Below are 11,253 nucleotides of genomic sequence, written 5' to 3'. Positions count from 1 at the left end.
TGGTGGAGAGGTTGCTAGAGGGGGTGATGCTAGTGTGGGGGTAGAAGAAGAGTTTGATTGGTTGAATGAAGGTCTGGAAGGAGAAGGCTTTGGTGATGATGTTTTTGGTGATCCACCTGAGCCTAACAATGATCCACCTCAACCAATCACTGATACATCTCAACTAAACACTAATACACCTCAGCTAAGCACTGTTCCACCTCTAAACATAGATTTTAGATGAGGAGTGGTGTAACACCCCGACCCAATTTTATAGTTAAACTATGTGTTTGAATAGTTAATTATTATTTTAAGCCACTTTCTTTCTATAATTAATAGAAGAGTATTTAATAAACATATTATTTTATAATGTCATTGAATAAGAATTGTAAAGATTATAAGTAATTGAATGGCTGATTGTATTATAAATATAAACTAAGTATGTACAAAACTATATTAAGTGGTTTAAGTTATTAGATGCATAGTTAGTGGTGTTACAATTAAGTATGATGCATGAGATGTTATAGTTGTAATTCCACTTAAACATGCAACCAATGGAAATTCAACACATGTAAGGCCAAAGCATTATGCATGTTGACACATGTTATCCCCTTAAACCCCAAAGACCAAGACTTGGCCGGCCATGCAATAACCAAGTTCCACCTCATTTCTTCTTTGACTTTTCTCAAGACACTAGGGGCCCGTTTGGTAATATTGTTCTAGTAACGTTGTTTGTATTTTTTTGAAATACGTGTGGGTGAAAAAATGTGTGAAAATACGTGTAATATTGTTTGAACATTGAAAACTGTTGTTTAAAATACACTACCAAACAGCCCCTAGAACTTCCAAGAAGCTATCTCCCTCTCTATTCCCACGAGTCCAATAAATTAGAATTCTCACCTCACTTTACTCTCTTTTCTCTTAAGGAAAGAGCTAGAAGCTCTTTTGAGTCTCTTTTTCAAAACCATGGGTCCACATATTAAAAGAAAAATAAGTTCCATCTCATTTCTTCTTTCTACTCTCTCAAAGAAACTAGAAGACTCAACAACTCTCTCAAGCTCTCTACCTCTCATACTTTCGGGTCTAGCCACTAGGAAAGAGAAAATATTTCATGCAAGAGTGATTCTATATCTATTTTCCCCTCAAACTTGGTAAGGGTTCTAGCTACTCTCACCTTAGAATCCATGATTTTTTCATGGAATTTTTAGTAATGGTATCTGTGGTTTGTAAAATTAGGAAATCATGAATTTGTGAGTCTATACATATACATACATACATACATACATACATACATACATACATACATATATATATATATATGTATATATGTTAGATCCAACACTACTACCGCCTTATTTTCAATTACATTTATTTTAAGTGCTTGTGTATCTGTTGTGCTTCCGCCCTCTGCGGTGTGTCCCCTTCCCCCTTTATGGTATCAGAGCCATTCTTTCCTTAGCCGCTAGTAGTGTTGTTGTGTTCTTCGTGATCTGTTTATGTCTACCCGAAATTATGATACTTCGTTGCCGTGTTCCCTTCTTACCGTCATTGGTGCCACCATAGTCGTAAAGTGAATTCCCATAATCGAACAGTAAGGCTCGTGAAGCTAGAGAGAGTGTGAGGGCATGAGAGGTATAGGGTGAGGGCATGAGAGGTATAGGGTTGGTTATGGTATGTGTTACGAAATGCAACGGTTGTGAGAAAAACATGATAATTGAGTGTTATAACTAGGATAGTATGGATAGGTTGTGGAGATCCAACTCTTCTGTTAGCTCCAGGACTAGTTGTCCTCCTGATATTGTGAATGAAGAAGATCACACTGTAGAAGAAAGTGAGTACTTTGTTTCCAGAAATGGAATATCCCTAAGGTCAGCACCAAGGCTGTCTACAAGACAACTTGGGCTGAAAACATTGCTTTTTCCCAATATAGAGTTAAAACTGTTGAACAAACATTTTCTATCTCTAGAACCCATGAAAAATGTTGTTTGTTTTCTAAAAAGAATATTAATGATTTTATTGCTAAAAAAACTCAATTATTTGCATATTGGTCTTATTCAAGTTGTTGTTAAACCACTAACTAGAAAATGTATTAATGCTTCTGTTCTCATGTGCTTAAGAGATGCTAGATTTAAAAAGTTTAATGATAGCATTCTTGGTATGATTACTGCTTCTTTGTATGATAGTCCTGTTTATTTTGACTGTTATCTTGATATTGCTCTTGCTTTGGATGATCCTAATATTGTCAAAGCCTTGACTTTGAATATTTTAACATCTGGTTATGATATGGATGAAGGCAATAAGCCTTTTGCTCTGATTTACCGCATCTATTATAGATTGCTTGATTCCCAATTGAGTCCCTATGCTAGGACAAGGGACCCTGTTGGTAAAACCATGTTAATCCAATGCTCTACCCCTAATGCTAAGATTCAAGTCCCCAAAATGATTCAATGGCAAGATGTTACTCTTCCCAAAGAATGGATTTTGGAATGAGAATCTCCACCTGTTAAACTTGTTTTTGATGAATTAATTTTACTCATATTCAACAATATCTTGATGGCACTGTTAAAATAAGTTTTGATAATAACAAACCCTTGAGGATCAACGAAGGAAGTCATTCCTTTGCTGGATTTGAAAGCATTGTTAAAAGAGATCGTGATCTCGATGAGTTTTTACAAAAGAGTTTTGACAAACCCACTGATTTGAAGCTAAAAAGGAGTTTCAAGCTGTAACTCCCAAGTTAGCACTGCTTTTTACTCTACTAAAGCTGAACCTTCCTCTAATATTAACAGAAATGCTAATGAAGAAGAAGAGGATGAAAGATCTGTTTCCCTCACTAGTTCTGATTTTTCTTCTATTGAAACCCCTGTTTTCCAAAGTTAATTAAGAATTCTAAATGTTTTGAATAAGAAGTTTGAAATTGATATGGTTGCTTTGTATAATGAATTTATTTCTGCCAAAAACAGAAATAAAAAAAAATATTACCAAAGTGCTTTTGCTCAGTCTGAGAAAGATCGAGTTAAGAGGAAATGGAAAGAAAAAATGAACCAATTGCAAAAACACATTCTGTTTTTTGATTTCCTTGAAAATTATTATGTTTCATAAGATGAAGCTTTAAAACATCATTTATGTGTAATAAAGAGATCAAATTTTGTTAAGGAAGACAAAAACCATTGTTAGGTCTAGTCATCCACCCCTTAAAACTGTTTTGATAACCTGCCAAAATACTGAGGGAAAAGCCTCTCTTATCAAAATTGCTGATAATAAAACCCCTGTTGTTAGTATTATTGAACAAAACAATTTTACTAATGAATCATTGCATGTTAGTGGTCATTAGCTTGATCGTATTGAAGAAAAGATTGTTGAAAAAACTACTGTTTCAAAACCTGAGAAACCTTTGATTGATTTGCCCAGTCAAAGAGAAAAAATGAATTTCAAAACCTCTCAAAGTAAGACTCTTGAAAAGGTTGACAAAATGCTTGCTGATTTAAAAATTAAAACTGAGAATACTTCTACTTCTAGAAGTGCTGCTTGTACTATTTGAAGAAAGGAAGATGAATCTAGTTCTCAAGAAGATACAGATTATGATTCTTTGCCTTCTGTTTCTCAAAAAAAAAAAAAGCTTTTGATGATTTACCAAAAATTAAAAGAATTGTTGGAAAATCCAAACCCATGTCTTTTACAAAAAACTGGTATTCAAAACCTACTCCTCCTAATATGTAGTTTGAAGAAAGATTTTTCCAAACTCAATTTTCTGTTTCTATTGAAAAACTTTATGAATGGAATATTGATGGTTTGTTTGAACAAGAAATTGTTAACAAAATGGGTCACATGTCTATGGTTGCTACTGCATACATGAATAACCATGATGATCTTGACCACCCTGAAATTGTTGAACTACTTGTTACTGGTTTTTCTAGAACTCTTCGAGGATGGTGGGATTCACATCTCACAGAAGAATCCAGAGAGTCTATTAAACACTCTGTTAAAAAGAATGATGAAGGTATGCCTATATTTGATGAAAGTATTGTTCGAGGAATTCCTGATGGTGTCAATACCTTAATCTATACTATTCTCAAACATTTTGTTAGTACTCCATCTAATGTTTCTTCTCGAATTAGTGATTATCTGAATAATTTGAGATGTCCTACTATGTCTGATTACAGATGGTACCAAGATGTTTTCATTTCCAGAGTCATGCTCCGGAAAGGCTCCACGAAGCCTTATTGGAAAGAGAAGTTTATTGATGGTCTGCCTCCTATTTTTGCTTATAAGGTAAAACAATAATTAATTGGAAAAAATGATTCTATTCACTATGATAATTTAACTTATGGTGATATTTTCAGTACTATTAAAAAACTTGGAATCAACATGTGTAATGATGAAAAAATTGTTAAGACAACAATTGAAAATTAAGAAAAAAGCTAAATATGAAATGGGTAATTTCTGTGAACAATATGGTTTACCCCCTATTGCTCTTTCCAGGCAAAAAGGAAAAAGTAAACATGATAAAGTTTACAAAGATTATAATCATAAAAAACATAAAAGATATAGAAACAATTTTGTTAAACCTAATGATTTTAAAAGACATAATAAACAAAGATCAGGTAAAGGTAAATGCTTTAACTGTGGTAAACCTGGACACTGTAGTAAAGACTGTAACTAGAAACCTGGTAAATTGAAAAATAAATTGAACATGTTAAATATTAATGATGATGATCAGAATGAACTGTTTCAAATTCTTGAATCTACTGCTTTAACTAATTCTTTTGAAGAAGACTTCTCCTCCTCATCTGATTTTGCTTATCACTCTTGTAGTGAAACCTCAAGTTCCCCCAATGTTAAACTCGGTTGTAGAGATTCTTGTTGCAATGTTATAAAATCTATTAATGTTCTAACCAAAGGTGAAGAACAAGAAAACCTACTAATCACTTTGATAAGTAAAATTGAAAACCCTGAACTACAAAACGAATATCTTGATAAGTTTAAGCAAAACTTAACAAGAAATGAAAATGTTAAAAAAACTTAAATCAAAGATAAGTTTGAAGAAACTTTGGAAAGATTTAACAAGAAGAAACCCAAAGACTTAACTGTTAATGATCTCCAACATGAAATTGCTATTGTTAAACAAGACATAATCAATTTAAAAAATGAATTTAAAACTGTTAAAGATAATCATGCTAATCTTAAACAAGATTTGTTATTGCTAAAAATTGGTAAAAATCTGGATAAACACCAGTCTGATAATGATCATGATGAGCAAGAAGATGGAGATGAATCCATTCAACAAGCTCCTCTTCCTGGTAATGCTTCTAGTAATGCTTTGATTGATAATCAACTTGCTCTTGTTAAACATGTGTTGCCTCCAAAATGGTTTACAAAAGTCAAAATTGTTGCTTCTCATGATTATGCTTTTAATACTATTGCTATGATTGATTCTGGTGCTGATATGAATTGTATTCAGGAAGGCCTGATTCCTTCCAAATATTTTGAAAAATCAACTGAAAGATTGGTTTCTGCTAATGGTTCCCAAATGAAAATCAGATATGAATTGAAAAATGCTCATGTTTGCCATGATAATGTTTGCTTTAAGATATCCTCTGTGCTTGTTAAGAACATGACTGATAAAGTGATTCTTGGTCTACCTTTCATAAATTCTTTGTATCCCTTTCTTGTTGAATATGATGGAATTACTACTGATCTTTTTGGACAGAAAGTAAAATTCAAATTTGCTTCCAAATCTGAAATTGATACTAATAATGCTCTGAGTCTGATTCATGCTAAAGCTTAACATCTTAACTTCCTTAAACAAGAAGTTAGATACAAAAGAATTGCTGAACAGTTTTCTGATAAATTATTGCAATCCAAGACTGATAATTTTCAGAAAATCCTGCTAAATGATGCTTGCTTTGATATTCCTAATGCTTTTTGGAAGAAACATATTATTACCCTGCCTCATGTTACACGATTTGGTACTAATTGCTCTTTTAAGAACCATTAATGGGTTCTTTCAAATATTTCACAAATGTTTTTACAAGTAATGGTCATAATACTAATACATTTATCATTACTATTTGTGCTAATATTTTCAACGTTTCTTGGCAGGACAAGAAGTGTATTGTTGAAACGTATATTGCTGGTATAAGTTCCACTAATAAGTGGATTAAAGTTATCTATACCACCAGTAGGTGGAATATTATGATTTCTTCGGCAGAGAAGAGGAACAAGGGGAAAGCACCTGCACAGGGTTATCCTCAAGACAAAAGGCTCCCAGCAGGACAACCTTTTGTAATGCATGAAGGCGCATCTTCTGGGGTAAAACCCAGTGGTGCAATATCCCTTCACGAATTTGTCCCGGTAGAGGTGACATATTCCAATGGTGACATAGCAATTGCTTTGCAAGAAGTTTTGTCTAGAACACTGCAATTCCACAATGGAGTTTATAGTGAATTACCAGACTCTATTAAATTTATTCTTGACAATCTCCAAGTTGCCTTCACTCTAAAACAACACACCCTTTTGCAAAAAACCATTCAAGCTCTTGAAATCCATCTTGTTAACCTTACTGCTCAAAATGAGGTCTACACAAGCCACCTTGCTGACCTTACTGTTCAAAATGAAGCCTATACAAGCCACCTTGTTAACCTTGATTTAGAAAATGGGGTACATAGGAGCCATCCTAATAATCCATATATTACAGATAAAACCTTCACTAGTCAACTCTTTAGCAAAGAGGAAATCCATTCAATGGATAAAAAGACTATAATGGGTATTGATTATGCTAGATTAAGTCTTAAGACTCAATCTTTGCTAAGAAGTGTTGTTGCCAACTTGCCGACAGAAATACAATCTTGTATTTTTGAAAGCAAGACTATGACCAGATCTCTTGATCTTTGGTTCAAATATTTCAAAACACTTGTTACAACCACTATTCCTGATCCTGCTGATTCAGATGATACTAACGACATTTGTATGTAGTCAATATGGGAAGAACACTTTGGGAGTGGTCTTAGAGTATATGAAATGAGTCATCCATTCCCTGGCCTTTTGGTTAATTATGAAGATGGTTCAGATGATGATAGGGATTCTAGCTGGCTTTCCCAAATGTTTGAATTTGGCTTCATCAGACTCATAAAACTGACGAGTTATAACTAGATTAGCCAATTTCCTAATATTATTCAAAAGGCTGTTGCAGAAATCAAAAGCCCTTTTGTTTCCATCAGATGCTGAAGCACTTTACCAAAATGGGAAAGAGCTAACTGGATGAATATCTAGCCCTCAAAACATATCGTTCTCATTAATGTTTATACTCGCCAAGGATAGTGGTATAAAGGTGACACTTACCTTTCCTACAAATATCCCTATGCCCTTGCTAAATGTTGGAGAATTTACTTTAATAATCAAATTTTAGATGTCATCAAAGAACTATGGAAAGATTACCATTTCATAGGATGCACAAATAGAATTTATGTTTTCGGGATTAAACCCTATGTTGCCATCTCCAAAGGACAGGCCATGATGACCCAAGCATGTTCCACACACCAGGAAAAGGTCCTGTATATGAACCACTGATATATTGTGGTTTTTGCAATCAGTATGCTACTTACCACGAACATGAGTGTAATGATGATCCCCCTTGGGATCCCTATGATGGCTATCCATTAGATGCTGCTAGCACTGATTAATGCTTTCACTATTTGTCTAGCCTGCACAACGACTAATACTGATAATTAATGCTGATGATCTACTATTTGTCTAGCCTGCACAAAGGCCCTAATCAAAGATCTCACTATTTGTCTAGCCTGCACAAAGGCCAATACTACTACAATATTTACCCAAGGATAAAGCTCTTACTATTGCTTTACCTGCTGCTTTCATCATTGCTATTGCTTTCATTAATCCTGCTTTTGACATAATATGCCAAACTACTTTTGGCACAAAAGCCAACCTGATAAGGCCGATTCTTTGGATAAAGCTTTCGGATTTTGCTCTTGTTGTCCATCGTGGAACCTAATATGAATAGTGAAAAAAGTCATTATTCACTTTTACTATTTCACTGCTTTATTTACTTATATAAGGGGGGTTGTCCCTTATTTGAAAATCAGAATTCAATTCTAACAAAATTCACTTCTCACACAATTCACTACTAAGAATTCTCTTTAGGGCTTTCCTTTAGAATCCCTCTGCTTCAGAATTCTACTACTTCTCTATTTTCTACAAAGCTTGTAACTATCTCTAGTTTTCAAGTCTTGTTACTTATCCTGTTGTAATACTGTAACTGCTATTACTACTGTAAGTGTTTTGAATTATTTTCAATACACAACTGTTTTCAATATCTTTAATTAATTTTGATATAACTGCTTGGCTAGTTCTACCGCCTTATTTTCAATTACATTTATTTTAAGTGCTTGTGTATCTGTTGTGCTTCCGCCCTTTGCGCTGTGTCCCCTTCCCCATTTATGGTATCAGAGCCATTCTTTCCTTGGCCGCTAGTAGTGTTGTTGTGTCTACCCGAAACTGTGATACTTCATTGTCGTGTTCCCTTCTTACCATCGTTGGCGCCACCATAGTCGTAAAGTGAATTCCCAGAACCGAACAGTAAGGCCCGTGAAGTTGGAGAGAGCATGAGGGCATGAGAGGTATAGGGTTGGTTATGATATGTGTTATGAAATGCAACGGTTGTGAGGAAAACATGATAATTGAGTGTTATAACTAGGATAATATGGATAGGTTGTGGAGATCCAACTATATATATATATATATATATATATATATATATATATATATATATATATATATAGTGTTTTAAGAAGCTTTGAAACTGTGTTGATGGTTTGTTGAAGGTAAATTAGGGTTTTTACTAATTAATGATTGTATATGACTAAGGAAGTAAGAAAAAGTTAGGGTTAGTACTTTTGATGTTACTGCTGGGATTTTTGTTGTATTTAATTTTGCTATAAATGATTAAATGACTGTATATAAGTGTTTTTTAACATGTATAATGAGTGTATAAAAATTCCCATATGATAATGAGATTATTTGCAATCATTTTATAATTTTGCAAGAAAATGTTTCAAAACTGTCACTGTGACAGATTCTGTGTTTATGCATGATAAATTATGTATTAAATTTTATATAGTGAATTAGGATGCTAGGAGTAGTTCTTATGAATGCTAAGACACATATGGTTCTAATGGAAGTGGTCTCACAGAAATTGGATCAATATAAAAATAGGGTTTAATTTTTAAATTGCATGAAATTCTGTCAGGACAGATTTGAGCATGTTGTCTTGTACGATTTTTAGTAAATCATGGTTTTATGATTTGGCCCTGAAATTAATATGGTATCTACTAGACATCCAGAGGAGTTTCTATGTAAAATTTCATGAAGATTGGATGTGTTTAGATAGCCCATTTGTATTTTACAAATGAGGTATATGCTGCTGAAATGTGCAGTAAACAATAAATGATAACTCTGACTTTGAGGATTTAATTCTAAAGTTAGGTTAAATGTTTTGAGCTATAATTTAATATGCTTGTCTTTTGGTATGTCTAGATCATAGATTAATTTTTTATATCTTGGTTCAAGGTTTAGTACTCAAAGGAGGCGTTCTAAACCATTCTACTGCTTTTTCATGTTGCTATCTTGTTCAACATGTTTTATGTTGCCATATGAGTGTATATGATTATATGACCATGCTTAAAGTTCATGTTTATGCATGCATTATTGTCCTAATCTCAAAGCACCTTTTGAAATGAAGTTGGCTCTTTTAGAGATATGATATAAATATGAGAATGATGATTTTTCTTTAGTTTGGTACATCAATTGTTGATGTGTGCATAATATGTTTATGGGAACCTCGTTGAGGTGGGATTAGAGTTTTCTTGATTTTAAGAGATAGGTTTTGAGATGAATGTGTAAGTTTATTATAAGGAGTAATTGGTAGTAATAAGCTTTGATATTTGGTTTAGGTGTTACCAGTACCCAAGTCTAAGCTCCTTCGACTTTAAGCTCTCAGTTCCTCTACTTTCAGGTAAGGGATAAGTTATATGAGCATTTGATAAGTCATGAGGTTATTTTAAAGTATATTATGCATTAAAAGGCTTTTGATTAGAGATATGGCATATAATCATGTTTCAGACAAAGATATGTTTGTGAGCTTTCGAAACCTTATGTATATGATTTAAGCATATTGATGCTATTACTAATTCCACGAACATGATGTTTAAAGAAAAGAATGGAAATGTTATTATTATGCAATGTTATAAAAAATAAGATTTTTTAGTATGATGTATAAGTATAAAATGTTTTTGGGTTATGTCCTCTGGTGATCTGAACTCGGCCAGTAGGGGTTAAATTACTGGCTTTCCATGGAAAATTTTATCTGATTGGCCATTAAAAGTGAGACTGGTTTTGCTGTACCCACCCTTGTTAAAAAATAGCCAACTTGTGGAGAATGTCAATCTACCCCCATGGTTGAAGAGATGTATTATGATGTGATCCTAGGAATACCTAGCATTGTGGGGAATGCTGGATGCCTAGCACAGTGGTGCTAGAAGTCTCCCAAATAAGTACAGATTTATCAGATATGAATTGACCAATATGTTATGAACAGCTATATTATTTTATTGATCATGAGAGAATGATTTTTTTAAATGCATTATGAAAAGTTAAAAGCTCTCATGAAAAGAAGTTTCTGATGAAAATGAAAGTTGTTCTTTAAAGATAAAAGTTTCTGAAGTCTGTTGTGCTTTAAAGATAAAAGTTTCTGAAGTTCTGTTGTGCTTTAAAGATAAAGAATCTGATGAAAATTTTTTAGTGTTCTATAAAGATAAAGCTTTTGATGAAAGTTCAAGTTTATGTTAAAAGTCATCAGATATTTGTTCTTTATGAAACGTTAAGTTTTATGACTATGAAAGTTATAATATTTTATAAGAAAAAGTTTATAAAGAAAAGTTTTCTTATTTGTTAAGATGTTTCTAATTAAAGATAAAGTTACCAATTATCTTATTTAAGTCAAAATGATTATTTTGTAATAAGACTGTGTGTGTATATGTGTGTGTGTGTGTGTGTGTGTGTGTGTGTGTGTGTGATTTTAAACAATCAATATTATATTTGGCGACTTAGTAAGAAATAAAACAAATTCAACCTAAAAGGTTTTGGTAATATTATTCTGATAATAAAAAGGAGAACAATTATTTTCCTATGAAAAACATAGAAGTTATTTTTTGAATAGTATAAAATATTGTGCATGAAAAGATGTTCTCCTATCTGAAT

The sequence above is a fragment of the Castanea sativa genome, chromosome 11 (genome assembly GCF_040712315.1).
Source record: "Castanea sativa cultivar Marrone di Chiusa Pesio chromosome 11, ASM4071231v1".
NCBI lineage: Eukaryota > Viridiplantae > Streptophyta > Magnoliopsida > Fagales > Fagaceae > Castanea > Castanea sativa.
The sequence above is the reverse complement of the archived record's forward strand: the minus strand, read 5'-3'. Positions refer to the sequence as shown.